General features: G+C 39.4%; 1 protein-coding gene across 4 annotated transcripts in view; it reads left to right on the top strand.

Moving 5' to 3' along the window:
* The window catches only part of METAP1D (methionyl aminopeptidase type 1D, mitochondrial), a 764107-nt gene that overhangs the window by 455398 nt on the left and 293763 nt on the right, over nt 1-14946 (top strand). Inside the window, exon 2 of one of the 4 annotated variants that reach the window (XM_053698439.1) lies at nt 12651-12844. The exons of the other annotated variants lie outside the window; for them this stretch is intronic. The gene's annotated coding sequence lies outside the window, so the exon portion shown is untranslated. The remainder of the gene's footprint in view (nt 1-12650; nt 12845-14946) is intronic. 4 annotated transcript variants of the gene reach the window in all.

The raw sequence follows: 14946 nt of genomic DNA on the forward strand, positions 1-14946 counted from the left end.
TCCCATTCTAGACTTGAAGTGTCTAAAAAAGTTTCTCAAAGTTCCATCCTTCAAGATGGAGACTGTATGATCCATTGTTCTTTTAGTACAAGAGGGTCAGTTTATGACAACCATAGACCTAATGGATGCGTATCTTCATGTTCCAATTCACAGGGACCATCAGATTCCTAAGATTTGCCTTTCTGGGCAAACATTTCCAGTTTGTGGCCCTTCCATTAGATCCGATCTCATGAAATTGCTATGGCACTCTACCTGGATGACATATTGGTTCAGGCACCATCTTTTCAACAAGCAAAATCTCACACAGAGATATTGTCTTTTCTTCGTTCTCACGGATGGTCAGGAAACACAAAATCATTTCCTCTTGCCTCTCTCTTCAGGCTACTGCTCATTCTTTAGTGGCTCAATGTATGGAGGTAATCGGTCTGATGGTGGCTTCCATGGACATTATTCCTTTTGCTTGATTCCATTTGAGAGCTCTCCAGTTGTGCATGCTCAGACAATGGAATGGCAACCATGCGGATCTATCTCAGAGAATAAAGTTAGATCAGTCGTCAAGGGATTCTCTCCCGTGGTCAATTTCTCAGAAACATCTGTCTAGGGCACATGCTTTCGGAGACCTTCCTGGGTGATCGTGACCACGGACGCCAGCCTGCTGGGCTGGGGAGCAGTCTGAAACTCGTTAAAAGCACAGGGTCTTTGGACTCGGGAGGAGTCTGCTCTTCCCATCAACATCTGGTAGTTGAGGGCAATTTACAATGCTCTATTGACTTGGCCTCAGTTGTCCTCTGCCCAGTTTATCAGGTTCCAGTCAGACAACATAACCTCTGTGGCTTATATCAATCACCAGGGAGGAACTCAGAGTTCCTTAGCCATGAAGGAGGTTACTCGGATTCTTCAGTGGGCAGAGACCCACAATTACTGTCTATCTGCCATATACATTCCAGGAGTAGACAACTGGGAAGCGGATTTTCTGAGCAGAAAGACTTTTCATCCCGGGGAGTGGAAACTCCATCCGGAGGTGTTTTCCAGCTTAGTCCTCAAATGGGGGGTGCCGGAGCTAGATCTGATGGCATCCAATCAGAACGCCAAACGTCCAAGGGACGGTTCAAGGTCAAGAGATCCGCAGGCGGTTCTGATATATGCTCTGGCGGTTCCTTGGGTTTTCAGGTTGGCATACCTGTTTCCTCCATTTGATACAAGCAATGACTCATGGAAGGAGAGCAAACAGGAGGGGGCGTCAGTGATTCTAATAGCCCCTGTGTGGCCTCGCAGGATCTGGTTTGCAGACGTAGTGGAGATGTAATCTCTTCCACCTTGGAGACTACCTCTGAGGAAGGACCTCCTGATTCAGGGTCCCTGAAGCTGACTGCTTGGCGATTTAACACTTAATTCTGTCTAAGCGTGGTTTTTCTGATTGAGACCATGATTCAGGCTCGCAAGCCTGTTACTAGAAAGATTTACCATAAGATAAAGCGTAAATATCTTTATTGGTGTGAATCCAAGAGCTACTCTTGGAGTAGAGTTAGAATTTCTAGAATTTTATCTTTTCTTCAGGAAGGTCTGGAGAAGACATTGTCAGTCAGTACCCTGAAGGGTCAGATTTCTGCTTTATCAGTTTTACTACATAAACGTTTGGCAGATGTGCAATCTTTTTATCAGGCCTTAGTCAAAATCAGGCCTGTCTTTAAGTCTGTTGCTCCTTCTTGGAGCCTTAACCTTGTTCTTAAAGTTTTACAGCTGGCTCCGTTTGAGCCGTTGCATTCCATAGACATTAAGTTGTTATTTTGGAAGGTTTTGTTTCTTGTTGCTATCTCTTCTGCTCGAAGAGTCTCGGAACTCTCAGGTCTGCAGTGTAATTCCCCTTATCTTTTTTTTTCGTACTAAGTTAGGTTTCCTTCCTAAGGTTGTTTCGAATCAGGAAATTGTTGTTTCCTCTCTGTGTCCTAATCCTTCTTCTTCCATAGTACGTTTGTTACACAATTTGGATGTTGTACGTGCTCTTAAATTCTACTTACAGGCGACTAAGGATTTTCGCCAGTCCTCTGCCCTCTTTGTCTGTTTTTCTGGGAAACATAAAGGTCAGAAAGCTACTGCTACTACTCTTTCTTTTTGGTTACAAAGTATAATTTGTTTGGCTTATGAGACTGCTGGACAGCAGCCTCCTGAGAGAATTACGGCTCATTCCACAAGATTTGTTTCCTCTTCTTGGGCTTTCAAAAATGAAGCTTCTGTGGAACAAATTTGCAAGGCTGCAGCTTGGTCTTCTCTACATACTTTTCCCAAATTTCCCAAATTTGATATTTTTGTATCGGCTGAGGTTTCTTTTAGGAGAAGGGTTCTTTAAGCGGTGGTGCCTTCTGTTTTTTCCCTCCCTATTTATCCGTGTCCTCTAGCTTGGGTATTGGTTCCCAACAGTAATTACTCAAGCCGTGGACTCACCATATCTTAGGAAAGAAAAACAAAATGTATGCTTAACTGATAAATTTATTTATTTCCGAATATGGTGATTCCACGGCCCCTTCCTTTATTTTAAGACAATTGTTCTTTTGCCTATAACCTCAGGCACCTCTACACCTTTGTGTTACTCCTTTTTCTCTATTTTCCTTTGGTCGAATGACTGGGGGTTGTGGGTAATTGAGTGATACTTAACAGTTTAACTGTGGTGCTCCTTGCCTCCTTCTGCTGGCCAGAAGTGATATTCCCAACAGTAATTAATCAAGCCGTGGAAATATTTTTTCATGCTAAACTATTTGAAAATATTTAATTGATTCTCTTTCATAAGCATGGTAGAAAAAAAAAGCTGGCCTGCAATGAACCAATAACTCCCAGAAACATAATCATTTAGTATCACTTTAAAATCTTAAAAATGTCCTTTTATTATGAGACACAGTAGTCTTCTCTTAACCAATGAAAACTAACTTAAGGAAAGATCACAACATGACATGTTCATGTGTTTCTTTAAATAATTATTCCTTGTGGAAAAAAAGGAAACCTAAAAATACTTGTGCTTGGGAAGACCATACTTGCAAGCTTCAAAACAAACCTTTGGCTATCAGTGCCCCCATAATTATACGCTTCTTTTTTAATTTTATTTGGCATGCTGAGCAATTAACCCCTTGTTGTAATGGCTGTAAATAGCGTGACCAGCCGAGGAATAAAGATTTCACTGTATGAATGAACCATTGTTCTCACCAAGCCTGTAGTCAGTAACTCTTGACACTATCCTTTAACTGATCTTGAAACCCCTTGCATGTTAGATGGTGATTACAATTGCTTAAAGACATCTTCTATCCTAAATGCGTAGATGAAACAGGTACGGGTCACCTACAAAAATTTCTTTGATGTAATCAGGATCTGTCAATAGAATGAATTTGCTTTTGTTTCCTTTGGAAGAGCACTTGTCTTTCTATTTTGCCCAATCATCTTTAAATCTAGCTTAAAGCTTATCAACGATTTCTTTTATTCCAACCTATTTGTAGATTACTGCTTATGAAATGTGAGTCTTGCGATACATAGAGTTCTTAATGTTTGTTTTTATTTAGCCTAGGAACTGGTTGTCCTTCAGCTGTAAGTCAGATGTTCCTTATGTTATTTTACATGTAACATTTATACTATGTATCTCCCATTACAGCTTAAATGGAAATGAAACCCAAAAATGCTCTTTTGGGCTTCAGACAGAGCACACAGTTTTAAAAATGCTTCCAATTTACTTCTATTATCAAATTGGATATATCTAGGTAGGTGTGTGGAGCACCACACGGCAGGAAATAGTGCGGCCATGTAGTGCTTTTGCAAATAGATAACATTCTTGAAAAACTGCTGCCATATTGTGCTTCATAAACTGGCACGCTCCTGAGCTGACGTCCCTGCTTTTCAACAAAAGATACCAATAGAACGAAGAAAATGTGATAATAGAAGTAAAAATAGAAGCTTGATTAAAATGGTATGTTCTGTCTGAATCATTAAAGAAGGCTTTTTGGTTTCAGGTCCCTTTATTTCACCAATACAAAACCTGTAAGCACAATTTCTTGAGGAGTTCATTTGAGGAGTTTAGAAAAAAAAATCCAATTGTTTATTCTAATTTGAGAACTTTCCATGCTACTAAAAATAAGGCAGAATTTTAAAGAGATTAATACTATTGTGTTACTGTAATCAACATCCTAGAAAAGCCCTTTTTTATAAAGGATGAAGGAGAAGAATAGATTTAGCCTTTTACCATAATTTTATAATTGCACAAGTTTGAGTATACAGTCACAACCCCAAACTTCTAGTACTTCTGCCGCAATATTAAAATGAATTCTTTACCAGACCTTGTGTATCCATTACAAATCTTTTTAATCAATTGACAAAAAAAAAAAAAGACATAAGCTAATATTTATTTAGCAGTGCAGTTCCACAGATCGGTGATGTTTCAGGCTTTTTGACAGCTGTATCTTGTACTGAAATGGAACTGCAAAAATGTAGATCTCCTGCTCAGTATTGTGAATGATACGGCTTGTCAAGTTGACAACTATATCATGTGCACCACTTTTGTCACATGGTGCAAGAATTCTTCAATTCCAAGATGAAGGCACTTATTATGAAGATGCACAACATCACTAATCAGGATTAAAATTAAAGAATAGTTTTGAAGTGAGCTGCAGGCACGGGGGGGGGGGGGGGCAACAGTGAGTAGTTACTTTAGTTGTACCCAGCAGTTTAATCTCCCTTTAAATGTATTTCTGCACTCTCTGATATCTCCTGATCAAGTACAGTGAGGCTTCTGACACTATTAGACAAACTCTGTACTGTGCTCCTTTCACAGGAAAAGTAAACCTTGGTATATCAAGAATAAAATGTAGGTAACAAGGTATAAAACAGAAATTTCTTCCCAGGTCATATTTTATTATCCATATTGAATCAGGTGATTTCATATTGATCTTATATTATAAGCTATAGTAACAAGATAGTAGGTAAAGTAGTACTAATGGTAAGTACCTATAGGTGCCAAATATTTTTGTAATAAACAAGCACCTGTTAGGGGGGCAATATATAATTTTTCCTATATAAGTAACGGGTAAAGCACTCTTTCTTTCATGTAATTAGCAAGAGTCCATGAGCTAGTGACGTATGCGATATACAATCCTACCAGGAGGGGCAAAGTTTCCCAAACCTCAAAATGCCTATAAATACACCCCTCACCACACCCACAAATCAGTTTTACAAACTTTGCCTCCTATGGAGGTGGTGAAGTAAGTTTGTGCTAGATTCTACATTGATATGCGCTCCGCAGCAGGTTGGAGCCCGGTTTTCCTCTCAGCGTGCAGTGAATGTCAGAGGGATGTGAGGAGAGTATTGCCTATTTGAATTCAATGATCTCCTTCTACGGGGTCTATTTCATAGGTTCTCTGTTATCGGTCGTAGAGATTCATCTCTTACCTCCCTTTTCAGATCGACGATATACTCTTATATTACCATTACCTCTACTGATTCTCGTTTCAGTACTGGTTTGGCTTTCTACTACATGTAGATGAGTGTCCTGGGGTAAGTAAGTCTTATTTTCTGTGACACTCTAAGCTATGGCTGGGCACTTTTATATAAAGTTCTAAATATATGTATTCAAACATATATTTGCCTTGACTCAGGATGTTCAACGTTTCTTATTTCAGACAGTCAGTTTCATATTTGGGATAATGCATATGAATAAATCAATTTTTTTCTTACCTAAAAATTTGACTTTTTTCCCTGTGGGCTGTTCGGCTCGCGGGGGCTGAAAATGCTTCATTTTATTGCGTCATTCTTGGCGCTGACTTTTTTGGCGCAAAAAAATAATAATTTTTTCCGGCGTCATACGTGTCGCTGGAAGTTGCGTCATTTTTGACGTTTTTTTGCGCCAAAAGTGTCGGCGTTCCGGATGCGGCGTCATTTTTGGCGCCAAAAGCATTTAGGCGCCAAATAATGTGGGCGTCTTTTTTGGCGCTAAAAAATATGGGCGTCACTATTGTCTCCATATTATTTAAGTCTCATTATTTATTGCTTCTGGTTGCTAGAAGCTTGTTCACTGGCATTTTTTCCCATTCCTGAAACTGTCATTTAAGGAATTTGATCAATTTTGCTTTATATGTTGTTTTTTCTATTACATATTGCAAGATGTCCCAGATTGACACTGAGTCAGAAGATACTTCTGGAAAAACGCTGCCTGGTGCTGGTGCTGCAAAGTTAAGTGTATCTGCTGTAAACTTGTGGTATCTATTCCTCCAGCTGTTGTTTGTAATGAATGTCATGACAAACTTGTTAATGCAGATATTTCCTTTAGTAATGTTACATTACCTGTTGCTGTTCCATCAACATCTAATACTCAGAGTGTTCCTGTTAACATAAGAGATTTTGTTTCTAAATCCATTAAGAAGGCTATGTCTGTTATTCCTCCTTCTAGTAAACGTAAAAGGTCTTTTAAAACTTCTCATTTTTCAGATGAATTTTTAAATGAACATCATTATTCTGATTCTGATAATGGTTCCTCTGGTTCAGAGGATTCTGTCTCAGAGGTTGATGCTGATAAATCTTCATATTTATTCAAAATGGAATTTATTCGTCCTTTACTTAAAGAAGGCTTAATTGCATTAGAAATAGAGGATTCTGGTCCTCTTGATACTAAATCTAAACGTTTAAATAAGGTTTTTAAATCTCCTGTAGTTATTCCAGAAGTTTTTCCTGTCCCTGATGCTATTTCTGAAGTAATCTCCAGGGAATGGAATAATTTACTCCTTCTAAACGTTTTAAGCAATTATATCCTGTGCCATCTGACAGATTAGAATTTTGGGACAAAATCCCTAAAGTTGATGGGGCTGTCTCTACTCTTGCTAAACGTACTACTATTCCTACGGCAGATGGTACTTCCTTTAAGGATCCTTTAGATAGGAAGATTGAATCCTTTCTAAGAAAAGCTTACTTATGTTCAGGTAATCTTCTTAGACCTGCTATATCTTTAGCGGATGTTGCTGCAGCTTCAACTTTTTGGTTAGAAGCTTTAGCGCAACAAGTAACAGATCATAATTCTCATAGCATTGTTAATCTTCTTCAACATGCTAATAATTTTATTTGTGATGCCATCTTTGATATCATTAGGGTTGATGTCAGGTATATGTCTCTAGCTATTTTAGCTAGAAGAGCTTTATGGCTTAAAACTTGGAATGCTGATATGTCTTCTAAGTCAACTTTGCTTTCCCTTTCTTTCCAGGGTAATAAATTATTTGGTTCTCAGTTGGATTCTATTATCTCAACTGTTACTGGAGGGAAAGGAACTTTTTTACCACAGGATAAAAAATCTAAAGGTAAATTTAGGTCTAATAATCGTTTTCGTTCCTTTCGTCACAATAAGGGAAAAAAGCCTGATCCTTCACCCACAGGAGCGGTATCAGTTTGGAAACCATCTCCAGTCTGGAATAAATCCAAGCCTTTTAGAAAACCAAAGCCAGCTCCCAAGTCCACATGAAGGTGCGGCCCTCATTCCAGCCCAGCTGGTAGGGGGCAGATTAGGATTTTTCAAAGAAGTTTGGATCAATTCAATTCACAATCTTTGGATTCAAAACATTGTTTCAGAAGGGTACAGAATTGGCTTCAAGATAAGGCCTCCTGCAAAGAGATTTTTTCTTTCCCGTGTCCCAGTAAATCCAGCGAAGGCTCAAGCATTTTTGAAATGTGTTTCAGATCTAGAGTTGGCTGGAGTAATTATGCCAGTTCCAGTTCTGGAACAGGGGCTGGGGTTTTATTCAAATCTCTTCATTGTACCAAAGAAGGAGAATTCCTTCAGACCAGTTCTGGATCTAAAAATATTGAATCGTTATGTAAGGATACCAACATTCAAAATGGTAACTATAAGGACTACCCTGCCTTTTGTTCAGCAAGGGCATTATATGTCCACAATAGATTTACAGGATGCATATCTGCATATTCCGATTCATCCAGATCACTATCAGTTTCTGAGATTCTCTTTCCTAGACAAGCATTACCAGTTTGTGGCTCTGCCGTTTGGCCTAGCAACAGCTCCAAGAATTTTTACAAAGGTTCTCGGTGCCCTTCTGTCTGTAATCAGAGAACAGGGTATTGTGGTATTTCCTTATTTGGACGATATCTTGGTACTTGCTCAGTCTTCACATTTAGCAGAATCTCATATGAATCGACTTGTGTTGTTTCTTCAAGATCATGGTTGGAGGATCAATTTACCGAAACGTTCATTGATTACTCAAACAAGGGTAACCTTTTTAGGTTTCCAGATAGATTCAGCCTCCATGACTCTGTCTCTGACAGACAAGAGACGTCTAAAATTGATCTCAGCTTGTCGAAACCTTCAATCACAATCATTCCCTTCGGTAGCCTTATGCATGGAAATTCTAGGTCTTATGACTGCTGCATCGGACGCGATCCCCTTTGCTCGTTTTCACATGCGACCTCTTCAGCTCTGTATGCTGAACCAGTGGTGCAGGGATTACACAAAGATATCTCAATTAATATCTTTAAAACCGATTGTACGACACTCTCTGACGTGGTGGACAGATCACCATCGTTTAGTTCAGGGCTCTTCTTTTGTTCTTCCGACTTGGACTGTAATTTCAACAGATGCAAGTCTGACAGGTTGGGGAGCTGTTTGGGGGTCTCTGACAGCACAAGGGGTTTGGGAATCTCAGGAGGTGAGATTACCAATCAATATTTTGGAACTCCGGGCAATTTTCAGAGCTCTTCAGTCATGGCCTCTTCTAAAGAGAGAATCGTTCATTTGTTTTCAGACAGACAATGTCACAACTGTGGCATACATCAATCATCAAGGAGGGACTCACAGTCCTCTGGCTATGAAAGAAGTATCTCGGATACTGGTATGGGCGGAATCCAGCTCCTGTCTAGTTTCTGCGGTTCATATCCCAGGTATAGACAATTGGGAAGCGGATTATCTCAGTCGCCAAACGTTACATCCGGGCGAATGGTCTCTTCACCCAGAGGTATTTCTTCAGATTGTTCAAATGTGGGGACTTCCAGAAATAGATCTGATGGCTTCTCATCTAAACAAGAAACTTCCCAGGTATCTGTCCAGATCCAGGGATCCTCAAGCGGAAGCAGTGGATGCATTCTCACTTCCTTGGAAGTATCATCCTGCCTATATCTTTCCGCCTCTAGTTCTTCTTCCAAGAGTAATCTCCAAGATTCTGAAGGAATGCTCATTTGTTCTGCTGGTGGCTCCAGCATGGCCTCACAGGTTTTGGTATGCGGATCTTGTCCGGATGGCCTCTTGCCAACTGTGGACTCTTCCGTTAAGACCAGACCTTCTGTCGCAAGGTCCTTTTTTCCATCAGGATCTCAAATCCTTAAATTTAAAGGTATGGAGATTGAATGCTTGATTCTTAGTCAAAGAGGTTTCTCTGACTCTGTGATTAATACTATGTTACAGGCTCGTAAATCTGTATCTAGGAAGATATATTATAGAGTCTGGAAGACTTACATTTCTTGGTGTCTTTCTCATCATTTTTCCTGGCATTCTTTTAGAATTCCGAGAATTTTACAGTTTCTTCAGGATGGTTTGGATAAAGGTTTGTCTGCAAGTTCCTTGAAAGGACAAATCTCTGCTCTTTCTGTTCTTTTTCACAGAAAGATTGCTAATCTTCCTGATATTCATTGTTTTGTACAAGCTTTGGTTCGTATAAAACCTGTCATTAAGTCAATTTCTCCTCCTTGGAGTTTGAATTTGGTTCTGGGGGCTCTTCAAGCTCCTCCGTTTGAACCTATGCATTCATTGGACATTAAATTACTTTCTTGGAAAGTTTTGTTTCTTTTGGCCATCTCTTCTGCTAGAAGAGTTTCTGAATTATCTGCTCTTTCTTGTGAGTCTCCTTTTCTGATTTTTCATCAGGATAAGGCGGTGTTGCGTACTTCTTTTAAATTTTTACCTAAGGTTGTGAATTCTAACAACATTAGTAGAGAAATTGTGGTTCCTTCATTATGTCCTAATCCTAAGAATTCTAAGGAGAGATCATTGCATTCTTTGGATGTAGTTAGAGCTTTGAAATATTATGTTGAAGCTACTAAGAATTTCCGAAAGACTTCTAGTCTATTTGTTATCTTTTCCGGTTCTAGGAAAGGTCAGAAGGCCTCTGCCATTTCTTTTGCATCTTGGTTGAAATCTTTAATTCATCATGCTTATGTCGAGTCGGGTAAAACTCTGCCTCAAAGGATTACAGCTCATTCTACTAGGTCAGTTTCTACTTCCTGGGCGTTTAGTAATGAAGCTTCAGTTGATCAGATTTGCAAAGCAGCAACTTGGTCTTCTTTGCATACTTTTACTAAATTCTACCATTTTGATGTGTTTTCTTCTTCTGAAGCAGTTTTTGGTAGAAAGGTACTTCAGGCAGCTGTTTCAGTTTGATTCTTCTGCTTATAATTTCATTTTTTTTCATTATAAGATTTAAACTTTATTTTGGGTGTGGATTATTTTCAGCGGACTTGGCTGTCTTTATTTTATCCCTCCCTCTCTAGTGACTCTTGCGTGGAAGATCCACATCTTGGGTAGTCATTATCCCATACGTCACTAGCTCATGGACTCTTGCTAATTACATGAAAGAAAACATAATTTATTTAAGAACTTACCTGATAAATTCATTTCTTTCATATTAGCAAGAGTCCATGAGGCCCACCCTTTTTGTGGTGGTTATGATTTTTTTGTATAAAGCACAATTATTCCAATTCCTTATTTTTTATGCTTTCGCACTTTTTTCTTATCACCCCACTTCTTGGCTATGCGTTAAACTGAATTGTGGGTGTGGTGAGGGGTGTATTTATAGGCATTTTGTGGTTTGGGAAACTTTGCCCCTCCTGGTAGGAATGTATATCCCATACGTCACTAGCTCATGGACTCTTGCTAATATGAAAGAAATTAATTTATCAGGTAAGTTCTTACATAAATTGTTTTTTTGTTACAGACTTTGTAACTCATTTTTCTTATATTGTAAGCTGTCTTAGTGATCTGTCCTTCTGTAATCTTTTTTTTCTTCTCCTATCTTGTTTATTTATCATACCCCTGTGCTACAGTATCTGTTGTGCATTACAAATAAAGATAACAATAATAATAATCTATACAAAATATCTTTATTATGAGTTTACAAAATAAATAATACATTGGAAATTCTGAACTTTTTATTTACCTAAACATTTGGAAAATAGATCATTTTTTTTTCAGGATAACAAATGTTACCTCTATTTTCTTCTATCTTGAGTATTATTATTATTATATTTGAGCTAGGGTGTATAATTGTCATTAGAATGACCTCTCCATATGTTACACACTCTTTTAGAACCCTAATAATCCCAATTAATTAATATATTAAAACAACAAAATGCAAATCATAAGCATTCAGTTGCGTAGTTATCTAAAATGTGCTAAATTATTAAAAGTATTTCAGCAAGGGGCAGTATCCTATCTCCTGGCATTCAAATGGAAAGTGTATTGTGCGCCAGTTATTGCTGAAAGATAGGGGATAAACGGAAAAGAGAAGTGGAATTAGAAACATAGGGGCATAATTATCAAGCTCCTTATGGAACTTGAATTCCTGTGTTTCTGGCGAGCCTAAAAACCGCTGCTCCATAACCTGTCCGTCTGCTCTGAGGCAATGGACAGACATCGCTGAAAATCAACCAGATCCAATACGATCCAATACGATCGGGTTGATTGACTGCCCCTGCTAACGGCCGATTGGCCGCGAAACTGCAGGGGGCGGCGTTGCACCAGCAGTTCACAAGAACTGCTGGTGCAATGATAACGCTGTCTGCATTTATCGATGTGCAGCGGACATGATCCGCAATATCGGATCATGTCCTCTCGCCCAATAATAAATAGGCCTCATAAAGTTTCGATAAATATCAATAAGTAATGGAATTATTATTTTTTTAAGAAAACACAATTTAGGTAAAAACCATAAAGTAATAGAATTATATTTTTTTGAAATTCAGTAGATAGGTGTGTATTTAGGGCTAGATTACAAGTGGAGCGCTAAATTATCGCACACCCGAAAATAGGCAAATTTGCCTGTTTGCGGGCACGCGATAATTTAACCAGCCATTACAAGTGACTGGTTATTGCTACTGCGAGCTTGCGTTAGCAATTAGCGCTCAGAAAATTAGTCCTTTTAGTTTTTCATGGCCCTCCTTTTGAACCTATGCATGGTATATATATCAAATTGTTAGCTTGGAAAGTGCTTTTTTTCTAGCCATTTCCTCAGCTGGGAGAGTTTCTGAATTGTATGCATTGTAGTGTGAATCTCCTTTTTTTAGTTCTTTATGAAGATAATGCAGTACTCAGAACAAATAGGACTTTCTTCCTAAGGTTGTTTCTTCAGAAAACATAAACCAGGACACCGTTGTTGCTCTGTTGTGTCCGGACCCTTCTAATTCTAAGGAACGGCTGCTTCAAAATTTTGATCTAGTCAGAGCGGTAAAATTGCTTCTAAAGTCTTTAGACAGAGTTCTAGCTTGTTTGCCATTCAGGGCCTCCATTACATATGCAGCGTCGCCCGCAAAATCATCCGCCGCCAGATTTTACGCGATTTTGGTATTACATATACGGCGTAGCATACTAGTTACGCGCGTATATTTCACCCTTCTGACTTATTTTTTTTTACCCATAGACTAACATAGAACAGCCGCGCAATTTGGTATCCACTATGCAACGCAAGGACTTACGCGTGCAGAATTCAGAAAATCTACTCCATTCTCATCTCGCCACATATTGCAGGCGCAGCAACCCTTGCACTGACTAAAAAAGCAACGTAACTCCCTGGAAACCTTAACAAACATTTAAGCAGCATCTCAAGGTTAAAGGGTCAGTATACTATGATATTGGTTTTTTAAGGTTTATTTGTGTATTTGAAATAGTTTGAAGCCACAACATAATCAAATGGATTGAGCTTGTAGGTACTTTATCACATTGTGGACATATACTTGCTTATTTACTTTAAATTTCTTCTCAAAACAATCAACAATACTTGGAGGAGAGAACAATGGGAAATCATAATTTTATTACCTTCATCTCTTTAGAACCCACTGGAGTGTAATTTATTCTAATGCTAACACAGCTTGGCATTGATGCCAAAATATATAAAGGGACTGTCAAGTCCAAAGAAAACCTTCTTGTTTTAAATAGGGCATGTTATTTCAAACTACTTTCAGATTTAATTCTAACACTTGCTTTGTTCTCTTGGTATTCTTAGTTGAAAGCAAAACCTAGGATGGCTCATATGATAATTTCTAAGACCTTCTTGAAGGCTGCCTCTTTGCAATTGTGTCAAACCAATCACAGACACCACAACCTCTCACCTGCAGCCTTAAAACACCTGATAATGCCCACCCTATCAGTAACATCACTACTATATATACCAATGTGTCAATTTATATTGGATGTGAGATACATTGATTTACATCTTAGAAGTGAATATTACTATATGTACCCTTCATAAACAACTATTGTGGATGTGAGTTATAGTACAAGAATATGTCATAAACATGATAATATTACCTTTTTTTTTTTCCATTTCCACACAGGTCTTATTATATGTTTTAACAATATTAGTGTACTAAAACACACCTCACATGGATGTGGATGACAATTATATGGTAAATAACAGAGGACAAGATTTATGGTGAACTATAAGAATATTTATTTCTTTTTTGGCTTTTTGGATGAGGGAGCTGAGGTGACTGTAGTGGATTGCCTTGTTCTCCTGGTTTGAGAAGATTCAGCTGTTTCTGCTGGTGTGCTGGCCACAGATGATAGGCTGGAGGCAGTGTCCTGCTGGTGTGTAAAGTGCTCAACCAACACACCCAAGAGTTGATTTTGTTCTCTCCATCTATTGTCCATTTGGATAGAATTCGCATCATCTGTGATTGGTTATGAACACTTGCACTTAACAATGCTGCCATGTCCCTCTGTAGCTCTATGCTACAGTGTTGTCTCCTCTCTTGGCTCCTGATGAACCTTTCATGGTTCCTGAAGAACCTCTCTTGGCCTCTTTGTGTTCTCCGTGCTTGTTATGAGCCTCCTTTGGAGTGCAATATATTCCTCACCCAGGGGTGAATACAATGTATCCATAGGCTCTTGAGCAGCAGGGCTTCTAGGTGCTTGTGGGGCAGGGTCACCTGCATCTGCTGTTGCTTGAGGTGCAGGGCCAGCTTCAACTGCTGGTTCATGTGGTGCAAGGTCAGCTTCAACTGCTGGTTCATGTGGGGCAGGGCCAGCTTCAACTTCTGGTTCTTGTGGTGCAGGGCCAGCTTCAACTGATGGTTCATGTGAGGCAGGGTCACCTGCATCTGATGGTTCTTGAGGTGCAGCTGTAGAATCTGCTCTATTTCCATCTGCCAATGGTGGAGCTCGTCCAATTGCTGAGGATGGTGGAGCTTGTATGGTTGGTTGATAGTCCCAATGATGACGAGTGTGTGGCCACTCATCCTGTCCAATTGGAACTTCCTGTGACATTGTGTGTGGGTAAAATCCCTGACTGCCATGAGCTTGTGTTATAAGGGGGGGGGGGTAAATACATGGACCCTTTGTGGCTGTCTTGGCTCCCCCTCAAAGCAAAAGGGAGGATATTCCTCTGGCCAGGAATCTTGCCAGGGGTCATATGGCAATGGTGGTGGCATCACTCCTGGGTCCTCAACTGAAGCCATCCAACCATGCTCATGACTGGGAGCATACTGTTCTTGCGGTTGCCTGAAAGGTGGTGGTGGTGGTGGCATGGATGTTTGCATCCTTGTGACAGGAGGTTCTGTGAAGGAGTCAAAGGATGAGATGGATTAGTAAAGTCAGATATATGTCCACGTGGGCATACAATATACATTGATACATGCTAGGGCCTATACTGATTCTCATGTCAAACTCTATAACATGTGTCCTGTGTTAATCTGAGACATGTTAGTATTGCACTATTC

Source organism: Bombina bombina, chromosome 1 (assembly GCF_027579735.1).
Source record: "Bombina bombina isolate aBomBom1 chromosome 1, aBomBom1.pri, whole genome shotgun sequence".
NCBI classification, from domain to species: domain Eukaryota; kingdom Metazoa; phylum Chordata; class Amphibia; order Anura; family Bombinatoridae; genus Bombina; species Bombina bombina.